Here is a 15,459-nt window from a genome sequence, read left to right as displayed (position 1 = left end):
TTACATTACACAGCACCCCTTTACATTACACAGCACCCTGCACCTCTGGACCCCTTTACATTACACAACACTCTGCATCAATGGACCCCTTTACATTACACAGCACCCTGCACCTCTGGACCCCTTTACATTGCACAACACCCTGCGCCTCTGGACCCCTTTACATTACACAGCACCCTGCACCACTGGACCCCTTTACATTACACAGAACCCTGCTCCTCTGGACCCCTTTACATTACACAGCACCCTGCTCCTCTGGGCCCCTTTACATTACACAGCACTCTGCATCACTGGGCCCCTTTACATTACACAGCACCTTGCACCACTGGACCCCTTTACATTACACAGGACCCTGCACCACTGGATCTCTGGACCCTTTACATTACACAGCACCCTGCACCCCTTTTACATTACACAGCACCCTGCACCCCTTTACATTACACAGCACCCTGCATCACTGGACCCCTTTCGTTACACAGCACTCTGGACCCCTTTACATTGCACAGCACTCTGGACCCCTTTACATTACACAGCACCATGCACCATTGGACCCCTTTACATTACACAGCACTCTGCATCACTGGACCCCTTTACACAGCACCCTGCACCTCTGGACCCCTTTACATTACACAGGACCCTGCACCACTGGACCCCTTTACATTACATTGCACCCCTTTACATTACACAGTCCCCCACAGCTCTAGACGCCTGTATGTTACATAGACACCCCCCCAACAGTTCCAGACCCCCTGCATGTTACACAGACCCCCCCTACAGTGCAGACCCCCCCATCTACAATACAGACACCCCCCCATCTACAATACAGACACCCCCCCCTCTACAATACAGACACCCCCCCTCTACAATAAAGACACCCCCCTACAATAAAGATATCCCCCCTACATTAAACACATCCCCCCACAATAGACCTGTAATGCTGTGCACCTCGGCTGCTCGGATGATCAGCATGCCGTGCACAGCACTTATAGACTACACAGAGGGGGAGGCGGCTTTGGTCTGCTTGGCTGTGTGACTGTGAGACAGTCACAGCCGAGATTTGTCAGAGCTGCGGCCGGGTTCCGGGTGTGCCGACGGACCCCCCCCCCCCAAAGCCAGGCTTCAGCCTGTGTGTCACTGTTACGGCTGCTGCCTCCCTGTCACCGCCATGCCTCCCGCTGCGTTTGCGATAAGTCATCTTCAGTTGTGGAAGGGGGACGCCGGCCTAACACCCCCCAGAGTTTGCTGCCCGCCCCCTCTCCAGCCAAACTCCGCCTGCACTCCCCCGCCCTCTCCTGCCTTCCCAAAAGAAAATACCAAGCCACCTGGCTCTCTTCAGCAGCAGCACCACTGCTCAGGCTCCCGCATGAAGCCCTCCTGACGCCTGTCAGCAACCTCAGATTTGGGTCTCTGGGTTTCAAAGTGCAACCTGCACTCTCCAGCTTCTCTACCTACTTCAGTGCACACCTGCACTCTCCAGCTTCTCTAGCTACTTCAGTGCACACCTGCACTCTCTGGGTTCTCCCTTCCAAGCCTGGACTCCTCGGGAGGGTGGAGCCCAGAACCATGGTCATGTGTCTATAAATTGGCCAGCACACACCTGACCAGTCATCTGAAAATCTGGACCCAGGACTGGGGATTTCATCCCACCCGGGTCTCTACGAAATCCCCGGGCTCCAGGTCCCAAAGTGGACATTATTAAATAATGAGGAAACTGAAACGCCAGTTTCCTCTGTAAATTGTAAGCTCCCTGGAGCCCAGTTGAGACTTCTGGGTCACTACACTTTGGGGTACCACACTACTACAATATATATATATATATATATATATATATATATATATATATATATATATATATATATATATATATAAAACATGCTCAATACCAGTATAGTGCATAATGACTGCAATCAATAAAGTTTATAAAAAAATGAAATGTTGAGCTGGTGACAAGTTCAAATATTCAGGTGACTTTCTGTGACAACTTCAAAATCAAAAATTCAGGTGACTGTCCGTGGTCCCCACTCACCAGATGGAAATGGTATATGTGCCTGTATAGAGGTGGTGATGTCCGTCCACGGAATTTGTTGTAATTGGCCTTGGTCCCTCAGGCTCACTCGATCAGCAACAATCCACAGTGGTATTGTTCCAACAAAAACAGAGGAGAGAGCATATAGTGTAATACTGCTATTTATTTACAAAAAATTAAAATCATTACACTTACATAAAAAAAGATAAAATCATGCAGAGATTGCCGCATTGGCGTCCACAAAGCCTTCACAGATGGCTTAATGCATTTCGCCCCTCCCACTGGGTGTCATCAGAAGCTTCTAACAATTTTATATATCAAATAATTTATTTATTTATTACTAATAAAAAAGTAATTTTTGGTATCGCCCATTTTCAGGATTGGTTTCAGTTTTCGGCCTAGTGTATTTTTTATTTTCGGTATCGGTTTCGGCACCAAAAAACCCATTTGGTTCAACCTTAAATTATATGGTTTTGGTAAATCTTAAGGAAAGTTGTACAAACAAATTCTATTTAAATTGTTTACTGTGTAACCAGCTTAAGAATGTAGTTGTGGCTACTCCTAGTTCATTATTTAGCCTGGATTTCTCTCAACCCGTTTTTTTATTAAAAGAGAAGTATGGGTTTGGCTTTTTTGTAGATTCATACTTATCTAGGTAGATGCAACATTGGACCGTATCTGACTCCCGTTGGTTCTAACACTGAGAACCAAGGCCCAGATTCACAAAAGAGATACGACGGAGTATCTCAGATACTACGTCGTATCTCTCAGAGTATCTATGCGACTGATTCATAGAATCAGTTACGCATAGATAGCCCTTAGATCCGACAGGTGTAATTGTTTTACACTGTCGGATCTTAGGATGCAATACCGCGACCGCCGCTGGGGGGAGTTCGCACCGTAAACCAGCGTCGGGTATGCAAATTAGGAGTTACGGCGATCCACAACGGTTTTTCGCGTTCGCTACGTCGCTGCTAGTCTAGTTTCCCGTCGCAAAGTTAGTCGTTTTTGGTGCCCTAACTTTACACAGCACACGTATGTGCTGTATAAAGTATGGCCGTCGTTCCCGCGTCGAAATTTAAAAATGTTTCCTTCTTGCGTAAGACGTCCGGGAATACGGAAGTACGCTATGCACGTCGCCGTTCGAAAAATTGACGTCACTTCGCGCAAAGCACGGTGGGAAATTCAAAAGGGAGCATGCGCAGTAGGTCTGGCGCTGGAGCGCGCCTAATTTAAATGGCACACGCCCCTTTGAATTACGCGGGCTTACGCCGGAGGCCGCCGGCGTAGGTTTTCATTGCAAGTGCTTTGTGAATCAGGCACTTGCGATGAAAACTTGCGGCGGTGTAACGTATCTACGATACGTTGCGCCGCCGCACTTCTACGTGAATCTGGCCCCAAGAGGTCAAACACTAACTGGAGTGCTGGGTTATGGAGGGGACAGGAGCAGCCAGCTCAGGCTCCCAGCGGCTCGCTGAGAGGCTGAGATGGCTCTCAGTCCATTCTGTTCGGTGGATCCTGAACATATGGTCGGAATCTTTCCTGAGCCTGGACCAAGCCATAATGTCAGCGGACTCCGGGCTGCTGAAAATAGGTCAAAGGAGTGCAGAACTAACTGCAGTCCTCTGATCCACAGGAGAAGTACAGTCAAATAAGCTTTAGCTGTACTTCTCCTTTAATTCTTTGGTAACATTTGGAAAAACCTGGACATGTCCTTTCCAGTCCTTAAATGATTTTCCCCTTTATATCCGTTGGCAGAGGGTTTTCTTAAGGAATACTTTTCCTCTGCTATGCCAGACACCTCAATGTCCTCCTTGACAACACTATTAGCTAGATTCAGAAACACTTACGACGGCGTATCACTAGATACCCCGTTGTAAGTCCGAATCCGCGCTGTCGTATCTTTAAGCATATTCTCAAACTGAGATACGCTTAAATCTTGCTAAGATACGACCGGCGTAAGGCCCCATACACACGGGAGGATTTATCCGCGGATACGGTCCAGCGGACCGTTTCCGCGGATAAATCCTCTCGAGGATTTCAGCAGATTTTAATGCGATGGAGTGTACTCACCATCGCATTGAAATCCGCGCCGAAATCCTCTGGCGATGACGTGGCGACGTGCGCGACGCTGTCATATAAGGAATTCCACGCATGCGTCGAATCATTACGACGCATGCGGGGGATCCCTTCGGACGGATGGATCCGGTGAGTCTATACAGACCAGCGGATCCATCCGTTGGGATGGACTCCAGCAGATGGATATGTTCTGCATGTCAGCGAATATTCGATCTGCTGGAATCCATCCCAGGGGAGATATATCCACGGAAACAGATCCGCTGGCGTGTACATTTGCTGGGATTTATCTGCGGATGGATTCTATGGTGTGTACGGGGCCTCAGTCTCCTACGCCGTCGTATCTTAGCTGCATAGTTACGCTGGCCTCTAGGGGCGTGTACGTCGATTTACGTCGAGAATATGTAAATGAGCAAGATACGCCTATTCACGAACGTACGTACGGCCGTCGCAGTAAGCTACGCTGTTTATGTAAGGCGTTTTTCAGGCGTAAAGATAAACCACCAAAAAGATGGCGCAGCCAATGTTAAGTATGGACGTCGGGACAGCCGTCGAATTTCACATCGTTTGCGTAAGCCGATTCAGAATGGGGCTGGGCGTAGGTAACCTGCGCCATCTTTTCACGTTCACGTCGAAAGCAAGGAGTATTTGCAACGTGATACTGAGCATGCGTGCGCATGCGCCATACGATCGGCGCTTCATTTACATGTATGGTAATGAATCGTGAATTCATTACCATACAACACGCCCCCTACCTGCCTATTTTGAATTTGGCGGGGTTACGCCGGGCCATTTGCGCTACGCCAACGTAACTTAGGAGGCAAGTGCTTTGTGAATACCGTACTTGCCTCACTATCTTATGTCGGCGTAGTGCAAATGGGATGCTCTACGCCGACCTAAAGAAGCGCCGCCGTACGTAAATCTAGCTATATGACTTTACCTGTGGAAGACCCCCTTCTTTAACCACTTAAGCCCCACACCATTTGTCAGCCTAAGGACCAGAGATCTTTTTACAATTTTGCACTGCCCTGCTTTAACTGGTAATTGCACGATCATGCAATGTTGTACCCAAACAAAATTTGCATCTTTTTTTCCCCCACAAATAGAGCTTTCTTTAATGGTATTTGATTGCCTCTGCGATTTTTATTTTTTGCGATATAAACGGAACGTGAATTTTGAAAAAAAACTGATATTTCTCTTTTGTTCATGGACGGACACAACCTTAATCTTGACATAGTAGGAATTAGCCTTCCTTTAGGAGTGACTAGGCAGAAAGTGTTAACTTCAAAGCTAAACAGCCCCGCCCAGGGTGCGGTCCTACTGGCTATATCCCCTCAGCCTGCAACAAGCAGTTCAGTTTTTTTTCTGCCTAGTTTAGGAGAAGACATAATATATTATGAACAATTCGGCATATTTTCTCACCGTAGGGTTCGATGATCATATTCAGCAACATGACCTCATGAGTTAGTGGAAGGGTTGTCCATGCAACCTGGTTAATATTCCCACTAACCTGTTACCAGAAGCTCTGCAAAAGGGAAGTACAGGACCATGTCATATGTATAAAGAAGGCCTCCAGATCTCCACAGCGTGGGCAGGACGGGGATCTGTCCGGGTAGATAGCTGCCTATCTGCGTGGCATATAGTAAGCCCTGTGTAAAAATGTTGGTTGTAAGAAACGATCTCTTGCAGAAATCTAATTGGAGACATAGGCAGAAACACAGCTTTCCCAGTCCTCATCAGTCATAGATGTGATATCCTTTTGCCATTTCGTAAAAACCTTGGTTAATTTAGGAGATGGGGATGCCGAGAGATGGAAATATAGTATGGACAGGGGGCTTATCACAACTTTAGTTGACAACAATCGCTCCATTGGATCCGACTCAAGGGTGATACCACTGGGGAATTGGTGCTGAAAGGCATGCCTCACCTGCAGATATCTAAAGAACATCCAGTTGGAAAGGCTGTGCGCTATCTTAAGCTCTGGAAACATATTCAACCTACCCCCTGTCACCAGGTGCTTCTGCCCCACTATGGCTTTAGAGGCCCACACCTGAGGGTCGGGTATACTGTGAGATGCATGGGGAGAGAGGGTCTACGGAGAACGATATGACACCCTAGCACCAGGGCCAGATTAAGAACATTATGGGCCTGGTGCTGAGGATTTTGGTGGGGCCTTTTATAAATAATAAATAAATGCGTGGGAATGACATGAACGCAGCCTGGCCAAGGCAAGTGACCAAAGACACAGAACCCAGAAGGAAGACCGGGTGAAGATGGAAGTGCCCAGGCCCCGTCTGATTCATCACAGCGCAGCACTGGAGGGCTCAGTCTGAAAATTTAAGTGTATACTAATGTGCTAATATGCTGTGCATACTGTACATTGTGGCATAACCTACCCCAGGGCCTCTAAAAAGTAGTAATGTCAGGAAAGTTTACTACCGCTTTATTATCACAGGATCCCAGGAGCCTCTCATGGGGCCCCTACTGACCCAGTGGCCCTTGGGCAGTGCCTAAGTGCACAGTTGCCAACATTTAAAAAATATTTTCAGGGACACTTTTTTTTATATAAGTGCTATATTTAGAGTAGCTGAGATCCCCGATGTTCCTCTATACATCATAGTAGTAATCACAAAATTAAATGAGTACTAATAATGGGGCAGAACAAATATGAGAACTGAGATTTCCTTTAGTGCAGTGGTTCTCAACTCCGGTCCTCGGGACCCACTAACAGGTCACGTTTTCAAAATAACTGAAACGTTTTCAAAATAACTGAAATTAACTGAAACGTTTTCCTCAAGGTAATATTTAAAATCTGGCCTGTAAGTGGGTCCCGAGGAACGGAGTTGAGAACCACTGCTTTAGTGGAACTAACAAAAGTGTGTCCATTCTAGCTGGTAACATTGAGGATATTCAGTATAATTTTAAAGAACTGTTTTTGTGGGTAAGCGACATAGGGGAGGAGTATGGATGGTATATAAGTGGGAAGTGTGTGCAGGTGAGGGAGAGAAATGTGGGGGGTCTAACAGTGGGTACTATGTACAGGAGAGGAGTGCAAAGGGTATGGCAAAAGGCACTATGTACAGGAGAGGAGTGTGAAGGGTATGACAATGGGCAGTATGTACAGGAAGAGTGTGGGGGTATGACAGAGGGTAGTACGTACCAGAGAGAAGTGTGGAGGGTATGATGGGGCAGTATGTACAGGAGAGGAGTGTGGAGGGTATGACAGTGGGCAGTATGTACAGGAGAGGAATGTAGACGGTATGATAGTGGGCACTATGTATAGGAGAGGAGTGTGGAGGGTATGCCAATGAACACTATGTATAGGAGAGGAGTGTGGAGGGTATGACAGTGGGCACTATGTATAGGAGAGGAGTGTGGAGGGTATGACAGTGAGCAGTATGTACAGGAGAGGAGTGTGGAGGGTGCGACAGTGGGCACTATGTACAGGAGAGAAGTGTATGACAGCAGGCACTATGCACAGGAGAGGAGTGTGAAGGGTATGACAGTGGGCGCTCTGTATAGGAGAGGAGTGTGGAGGGTATGACAGTGGGCACTATGTACAGGAGAGGAGTGTGTAGGGTATGACAGTGGGCGCTCTGTATAGGAGAGGAGTGTGGAGGGTATGACAGTGGGCACTATGTACAGGAGAGGAGTGTGTAGGGTATGACAGTGGGCACTATGTATAGTAGAGAAGTGTGGAGAGTATGACAGTGGGCACTATGTACAGGAGAGGAGTGTGGAGAGTATGACAGTGAGCACTATGTACAGGAGTGGAAGGATATTTAGGGACTGCGTAGTGGTTAAGCAGGTCATACATGGATTGAAATTACGCCAATTATGCAGAGACCAGCCATAGTCAATCTATGTATGGGCTAGCTGGTTTTACACAAGTCAATCTATTAATCGACTTGAGTACAACCAGCCTGTTAGGTTTTTCCCAAAACAATCAGTGCTGCCAGCTATAGTTGGCAACACTGATCATTGTACGCACTGGCAGAACACAATAACACTGCAGGAGTGATTCCCCCATCCACAGGTCAGCAGGTGAGAGGGTGTGTGGGGACAGGCTGGGGAGAGATACTAGTCAGTGGCTGGGTAGGCACTGGTAGTATCAGAGCCAGATACATACAGGTTACATACGCTACGATTGTTAGAGCGAGAACAATAATTCTAGTTCTAGACCTCCTCTGTAACTCTAAACATGTAACCTAAAAAAAATTTGAAGCATCGCTTAGGATACCAAAAAAAAATCGTGCTAACTTAACTAACTAGTGTTTTTTTTAATGAATGAAAAATGAAAAAAAAATGAAAAAAAAACATGTTTGAAAAATTGCTGCGCAAATACCGTGCTAGAGCTGCACAATTAATCGTTAAAAAAATTGTGATCTCGATTCAACCCCCCTGACGATCTCCAATGCAGAGTTTGCTGATTCTTTCATATAACAAGTGGAGAGACTTTCAGCTGTCAAAAGAAAATATCTGGAGAGTCTGCCAAGTTTTTAACAGGAAACATTGTAACTAACCTTCCTTCTTAGATCAAAGGGATACACTTCTGTGTGTAAAGAAAAAATCTGAGCACTCTGCCAAGTTTGTAAACAAAATGAAACATAATTAACCACATTTAAGTCCAGCACTTGTTTCTTAAGTTAAAAAGCAATATTATTTGCTAAAAAATTACTTGGAACCACCAAACATTATATATATTTTAGCAGAGACTCTAGGGAATACAATGGCTATTGCTGCAATATTTTATGTCACACTGCATTTTCCCACTTCAATGAATAATTAATAAAAACCATAAAAACAAAACAGTAAAGTTAGAGTCGGTTCACACTAGGGGGACACGACTTCCAGCACGACTTTCAGAAGCAACTCCAACACGACTTGAGCATGAATCACAGGGCGATCTGGGGAGATTTACAACACGACTTGAAGTCGTCTCCAGGACAGGAGACATTCCAGTGGCCAATAAAACAACCATCAGCTCTGGGGGAGGGAGGGGGAGGGAGAGGTTTGCCTGAGAAATGTATGTTATCTTCCTGGAAAGTAGCTTCAGATAAGACAGTGATCCGACTTCTGAGGCGACTTCCATTGAAATCAATGGGTACAAATCGCCTACAAGTCGGATTGAAGTAGTACAGGAACCTGAAGTCGGATCGCCTTGAGTAGTGTGTATTAACACTGCTCCTATTCACTTCCATTGTTTTTCTCTACAGCACGACTCGGGACGACTTGAGGCGACATGAAGTCGGATGGCAAGTCGCCCCAGTGTGAACCGGCTCTTAGCCCATTTATTTTTTGTTGTTTTAATGTGAAAGATGATGTTACGCCGCAAGAATGGTGAGAGAATTGCAATTCTCATTTTAGCCAGAATTGTGCAGCTCTATACCGTGCAACATAAAAAGTGCAAAGACCACCATAGAGTAGTTTTCTAGCAAAAAAACAAATGATGATTTTTACATGTAGTAGAGAAGTGTCAGAATTGGCCTGGGTGGCAAGGGGTTAATTACCATGAGTAATATACAAATAATTATTATTATAAGCCCTGTGATCCCTATCAGTTTGCTGCAGTGTGTCAGCTTGTATTTATATTGGCCACTCTGAATGTAGCTTCTGACAGGCTGTGCAAGCAGGCCCGTATCTCCGGAACCATAAATGATAGATGTCCCATATTTTGACCAGTTGTGGGGTAGGTCTTCCCATGCATACCCTCCAAATGTGGGGTTTCTGTGACCTCTGGTCGTTGAGCAACAACCCCCCAAATTCGATTTTTTTTTTTTTATCATCAAAGGTTTATTAAAGCCAAAGATTGCATTACAGATTTCGTATTGAACAAATTATTCAGTAGCGTAAATAATGTAAATGAGATGAAAATACAGTGTTCAATCTAGTTGGCATAAGAGCATTAACTTGTTCAAGGTCTCAACATAAGACGTTGTGGCTGTACTCAGTCCTGTATCCGCGGTAGCACTGAGCAGCCACCTGGACGAGGGCGGATTCAGATTTGTATGCCAATAGTTCTATGAATTAATGAAACATTGCATGAATCAAATTACTCTTAATGTAGTGGGGGATATGAGAGAAGAAAGAGGGATAAGAAAGAAATATAGGTCAGGTAAGGAGAGGTAGGGATTGTCACACTGATTGCAGATTGTTACGATTATTTAGAAGATTCGATTAAAAGGATTTATCTCAGCAAGCCATGTTCATCTGTGTTCTGTAGTGAACCAGAAGAATATCGGGCTGATCCAAGTGACATCTCAAAGCGCTAAGGCTAGGTTGTATTCCGAGGAGGTCTTGAAAACAAACCACAGAGACCATGTTTCCCTATACTTTTCTGCATTGTCTGAATTCTGGGCTGAGGTGTCCTCCATGTGGCATGTGTCATCCACTTTTTTAAGCCATTCACGAATGGAGGGTGGCTTAGTGCTTTTCCAGAGGACAGGGATCAAGGATTTGGCAGCGTTCAAGAGGTGCTTGGTGAGCGAATTTTTGTAACGTTTCATGGAGAAGCTTGTAATGTGGAGTAAACAACAGGCCGCATCCAGCCTAAGGCTGGTCTCCGTGATTTGTCTCACAACCCCTCTTACTTTGGACCAGTAATCGGAAATGCCCGGGCAGTCCCACCAAATGTGTTTAAGGGTACCCGTTTCAATCCCACACCTCCAGCACTTGTTCGAGGTCTGTGGGAACCATCTGTGTAGTTTATCTGGTGTGGCATACCAGTGAGTCATTAATTTGTAAGACATCTCCTGTAATTTAGTGCTTATGGAGCATTTATGTGATAGGATACAGGCCTGTGTCCATTGCTTTTCAGTGATGTTTGTGTTTAATTCATTGGACCATAGTCGTCTAAACCGGTCGTCCGACGAGGTAAGCGATGTTTGTAGCCATGCATAGCTGGTGGAGGTTGCTCTAAAAAACTGTGAGCCATCTGCACAAGCCTGTTCGAGGTTGGTTAGTTCCCGTGAGAAAAAATGTTTCCCCTCTCCCGAAGTCGCGTAGTCCCTAATCTGAAAAAATGACAACCAGGATAGTGCCCGTAGTCCATTGTCGTGTTTAAGTGCTGTGAGGTTTTTGAACTTTCCATTACGAAAACAGTCTGCCAGTAGAAGCGAGTTATTGGTCTTGGGTGAAAGCATGGAATCATTCTCCACTCCCGGGGGGAAGTCCGGATTGTCCCTTAGTGGGGTAAGTGGGCTTAGTACGTCTGTCAGGTCAGTTTTGGAGGCTATCTCGTGGAACAGGCGCAGGGTGGTGCCAGTTAATGGATTTCTCTTGACAGAGTCAGGTTGGCACCGCCACGGGATCCAGAGTGAGTACGTCAGGGGGGTCCTAAACAGTGAGTTTAAGTCGATTTATTTTTTATTTTTTTCCTGAATTTTTTTTTTTTTTTGGGCAAATGGGCCTATCTTGAGAAAGGGGCCTGGAGCTGCAGCTCCATCAGCCCCCTTGTTATTCCGGCCCTGCCTAGCACGGTGCCAGACTGTTATTGTATGCATCAAAGTTGGTAACTCAGAATGGGCCCTAACCCAGCGTAACACTAAATTGCTGAGGCAGGTTCGCTGCCTCCAGGGTCAATGCCGGATTATCTTTGGGCTGCGAGAGCCACCAGGGGACCGTCACTAGGACAGCCACACAGTAATATTGTTGGATGTTGGGGAGGGCTAGTCCACCTTGTTCTACCAAAATCTGCAGTGTGGATGCCGCCAGTCTAGGCGGCCTACCTAGCCAAATAAAGGAGATAACTGGACTTCAGTCTATTAAAAAAAACTACGTTGGGAGTCAGAGTGAGCAGTTTCTAAAGAAATACACAAATTTAGGGAGAGAAATCATTTTTATTAAATTTACCCTACCAACTGGAGTAAGGAGGAGTGATTTCCAGTCCGTACATCGCTGCAAAAATTATGTCAGCAGTGGCAGGCCCGTTGTGACAGGACAAGCAAACCAAGCAATTGCTTGGGGCCCCGTGCTGGCCTGGGGTCCCTCCCTTTCAACTTGCTCGCTGTACCGGAGAAGGAAGGTGGATGTTGGAAGAATCAAGAACCAATAAGCCTTCTTCAGCAGCGGCCTACCCCCCCCCCCCCCCGCTTCTCATCTTCAATTAACCCCCCGAGGAGCACCCCTGCTTGAATAAACTCAGCAGCAAACCCCCCCCCCTATTCTTAACTTGAAAACAAATGTCGTTGTCCATTTTGCTTGGGGCCCCCAAATTCCTTTAAACGGCCCTGAGCAGTGGTGTCAGGTTGAGGTCCAAGTACCTAGTGACCAGCCCACCCATACATATCCCCAGGTATTTAAAGCTGTCCACCCAGACTAGCAGGCTTTGCATAGGTGGCCTAGACTGTGAGGAATTCAAGGGAAAATTAGGGATTTATCTCAGTTCACCCTAATTCCTGAATACGATCTGAAGGCATCAATTATCTGTAAGGTCGCTGGTAGGGGAGAGCAGACATTGCTCAAATACAGGATAGTGTTATCTGCATACAAGGATACTTTCTCCTCGACCACCCTCACTTGGATTCCCTTGACCACAGATTCAGCTTGTATCCGCAAGGCCAAGGTTTCCACTGCCAGTGCAAAAAAACTCTGGTGAGAGCGGGCACCCCTGTCTGGTACCTCTACCCAGTGGAAAAGCCAAGGATAGTGAGTTGTTAGTGCACACCTGAGCCCAGGGAGAGGCATATATCAAGCGCAACCACACATTTCTGAAGGATAACCCAGAGGAACTCCCACTCAACTGAGTCAAATGCTTTTTCGGCATCCAGGGATACCACTGCCCCCATGCTGGCCTCCATAGCTCTGTCCATATGCGTCATTAGTCTGCGTATGTTTAGGTCTGTCCCTATGCCTGGCATAATCCCAGACTGGTCTGGGTGTACTAAAGCTGTGATTACAGAATTCAATCGGCCAGCTAGTACTGTAACTTTAGCAAGTATTTTTAAATCAAAATTTAGGAGAGATATTGGGCGGTAAGAGAAAAACAATTCAGGATTCTTGTCAGGCTTAGGGAGGACTACTACCACTTTTTCGGACATAGACGGGGCAGCTCACCAACCTTGAAGGCTTATATATGCACCTCTCAGTATGTGGGCAGGAGGCCAAGCCAGTCTTGACGATGGGAAAGGCCATCTACTCTGGAACTTGACTGTCAATTTCTCATTCATGACTGTCCAACTCAAAATTTGTCTGGTCCCTGCTGAACTGGCCAAATTTCTATCCACATATGGTTGGCTTAAGCAGTATAAGAAGCTATTCAACTTGGCATCTAGCAGTTTGGTTTGCACCAGAACATCTCGAACAGGCAAAACGATCTTATAAAGTCTATGGGACAAGAACATGAAAAAAATCAAAATACCAAATTGTGAAGGCTTATATGCAAGTATTGCCGTAAAAAAGTGTATGGGGACCCAGGTACTGCCCTAGGGGACATGTATCTATGCAATAAAAAGTTTTTTTAAACCATTGTTTTTAAAGCAGAAGTGGTTTTAATGATGCTTAAAGGGATACTAAAGGTTCAGTTAAAAAAAATACAATAACAAACATGTCATACTTACCTCCACTGTGCAGTTCGTTTTGCTCAGAGTGGCTTTGATCATCCTCTTTTGGGTCCTACGGTGGCTCTCGTGGCTCCTCCCCGCAATAGCTAACCCCCTCTGGGAAGCTCTCTCCCGAGGGGGTAACCTTGTGGGCACGCTGCCGTGCGATACACTTGCCGTACATAGCCGCCGAGTGTATGACTCTGCCCCGCCCCCCCGGCGGCCACGTCATTGGATTTGATTGATGGTAGTGGGAGGCAATGAAGAGCCGACGTGGGGAAAGTGACACGGGATCACACCCATGGAAATTCGGGGCTCAGGTAAGTAAAACGGGGGCTGGGTGGTCGGGACACTGCAAGGTGTTTTTTCACCTTAATGCATAGGATGCATTAAGGTGAAAGAACACAAGGCTTGACAACCCCTTTAAAGTAAAACAATGAAAATTAAATATTCCTTCAAATATCGTGCATGGGGGTCCCCTTAGTCTGCCTGTAAAGTGGCACATCTGTGCAATGTATAGAACATGCTGCAGCAATATTGACATTTCTAAAGTGAAAAAAATAACTTGCTCTCGGCTGTAATGTATTGCTGGATTCCGGCAATACAGATTAAAATATTTTTTTTTTTTTAAACCGGGTGTCCCCCTGCAGTCCATACCAGGCCCACCGGGTCTAATATGGATTTTAGGGGGAACCCCACGCAAAATTAAAAGAACATTTGGCGTGGGGTCCCCCCAAAATCCATACCAGACCCTTGACCGAGCATGCAGCCTGGCAGGTCAGAAAAGGGGGCGTTAACCCCCCCCAAAAATACCATTCCACATGCTGAGCGCATTGGTGGGTGGGTGTTTTGCGCCCCCCACCCCAAAGCACCTTGTCCCCATGTTGATGGCCACAAGGGTCTCCTAAGACAACCCTGGGCTCTGGTTGTCGGGATCTGCGGGTTGGGAGCTTATCAGAATCTGGAAGCCACATTTAACAAGGGGGCCCCCAGATCCCGCCCCCCCCCCCTATGTGAATGGGTATCGGTTACATCACCATACATACCCCTACCCATAAACCAAAAAAGTGTCAAAAAATAAGAAACGCCGTAAACAGTTTTTGACAAGTGACTTTTTAACAGCCTGACCACATAGAGAGGCCCAACATGCAGGGAGCACCATCAGGTGTTCTAGGACCATATATTACACATCTAATTTCATTCTTACATATTACACTTTTGAAAGTCCTGGAGCACCAAGACAGTGGAATTACCCTCAAAACCACCAACACCTAACAAATGAAAAAAATGAAAGGGGTTGTGGCGCTGTCTGGACTAGAGGCTAAATGTACCAATGGAGAGGTACAATAATAACTTGTATGTGATCAGAAAAGGGGTGAAAGAAATACAAGTGCCTGAGTGTAATAATACGTGGTGGCCTAATTAGCATGTACTGTACACTCTAATAAGCATGTGATAGTAAATATACAAGTGTGGAAAATGCAAAATAGGTCAATGGTGGCTCTTGGCCGCAAAGGTGGTCACCCACTAGGTGAACTGATAGCTATAGGTGATGATGTATAATACAGAAAAAATTAATTAAATCAGAATAAATCGAATTGAACCGTGATCGCCACTCAGCGATAAATGAAATCAAAAAGTACCAGCGTAGTAGTGAATACCAGTAGGTGTATAGCACAACAGTTATTTGGTGAAGCTATAACCAAATGTGAATAAATGAATAAGTCCAGTGGTTAGGTATAGCAATCAAGCTCATCAGTCCACATAATGTCAAAAAATCAAAATCAAAATAAAAATAGACATAACAGTGAAAAAATA

The 15,459-nt window shown here is 45.9% G+C and overlaps 1 protein-coding gene across 7 annotated transcripts in view; it reads left to right on the top strand.

The window, feature by feature from the left end:
• Positions 1-15,459, top strand: part of DUS2 (dihydrouridine synthase 2) — a 901,714-nt gene that overhangs the window by 267,238 nt on the left and 619,017 nt on the right. The gene's annotated exons all lie outside the window — the stretch shown is intronic.

Source organism: Rana temporaria, chromosome 11 (genome assembly GCF_905171775.1).
Source record: "Rana temporaria chromosome 11, aRanTem1.1, whole genome shotgun sequence".
In the NCBI taxonomy this organism is placed as follows: domain Eukaryota; kingdom Metazoa; phylum Chordata; class Amphibia; order Anura; family Ranidae; genus Rana; species Rana temporaria.
The sequence above is the reverse complement of the archived record's forward strand: the minus strand, read 5'-3'. Positions and strand labels throughout refer to the sequence as shown.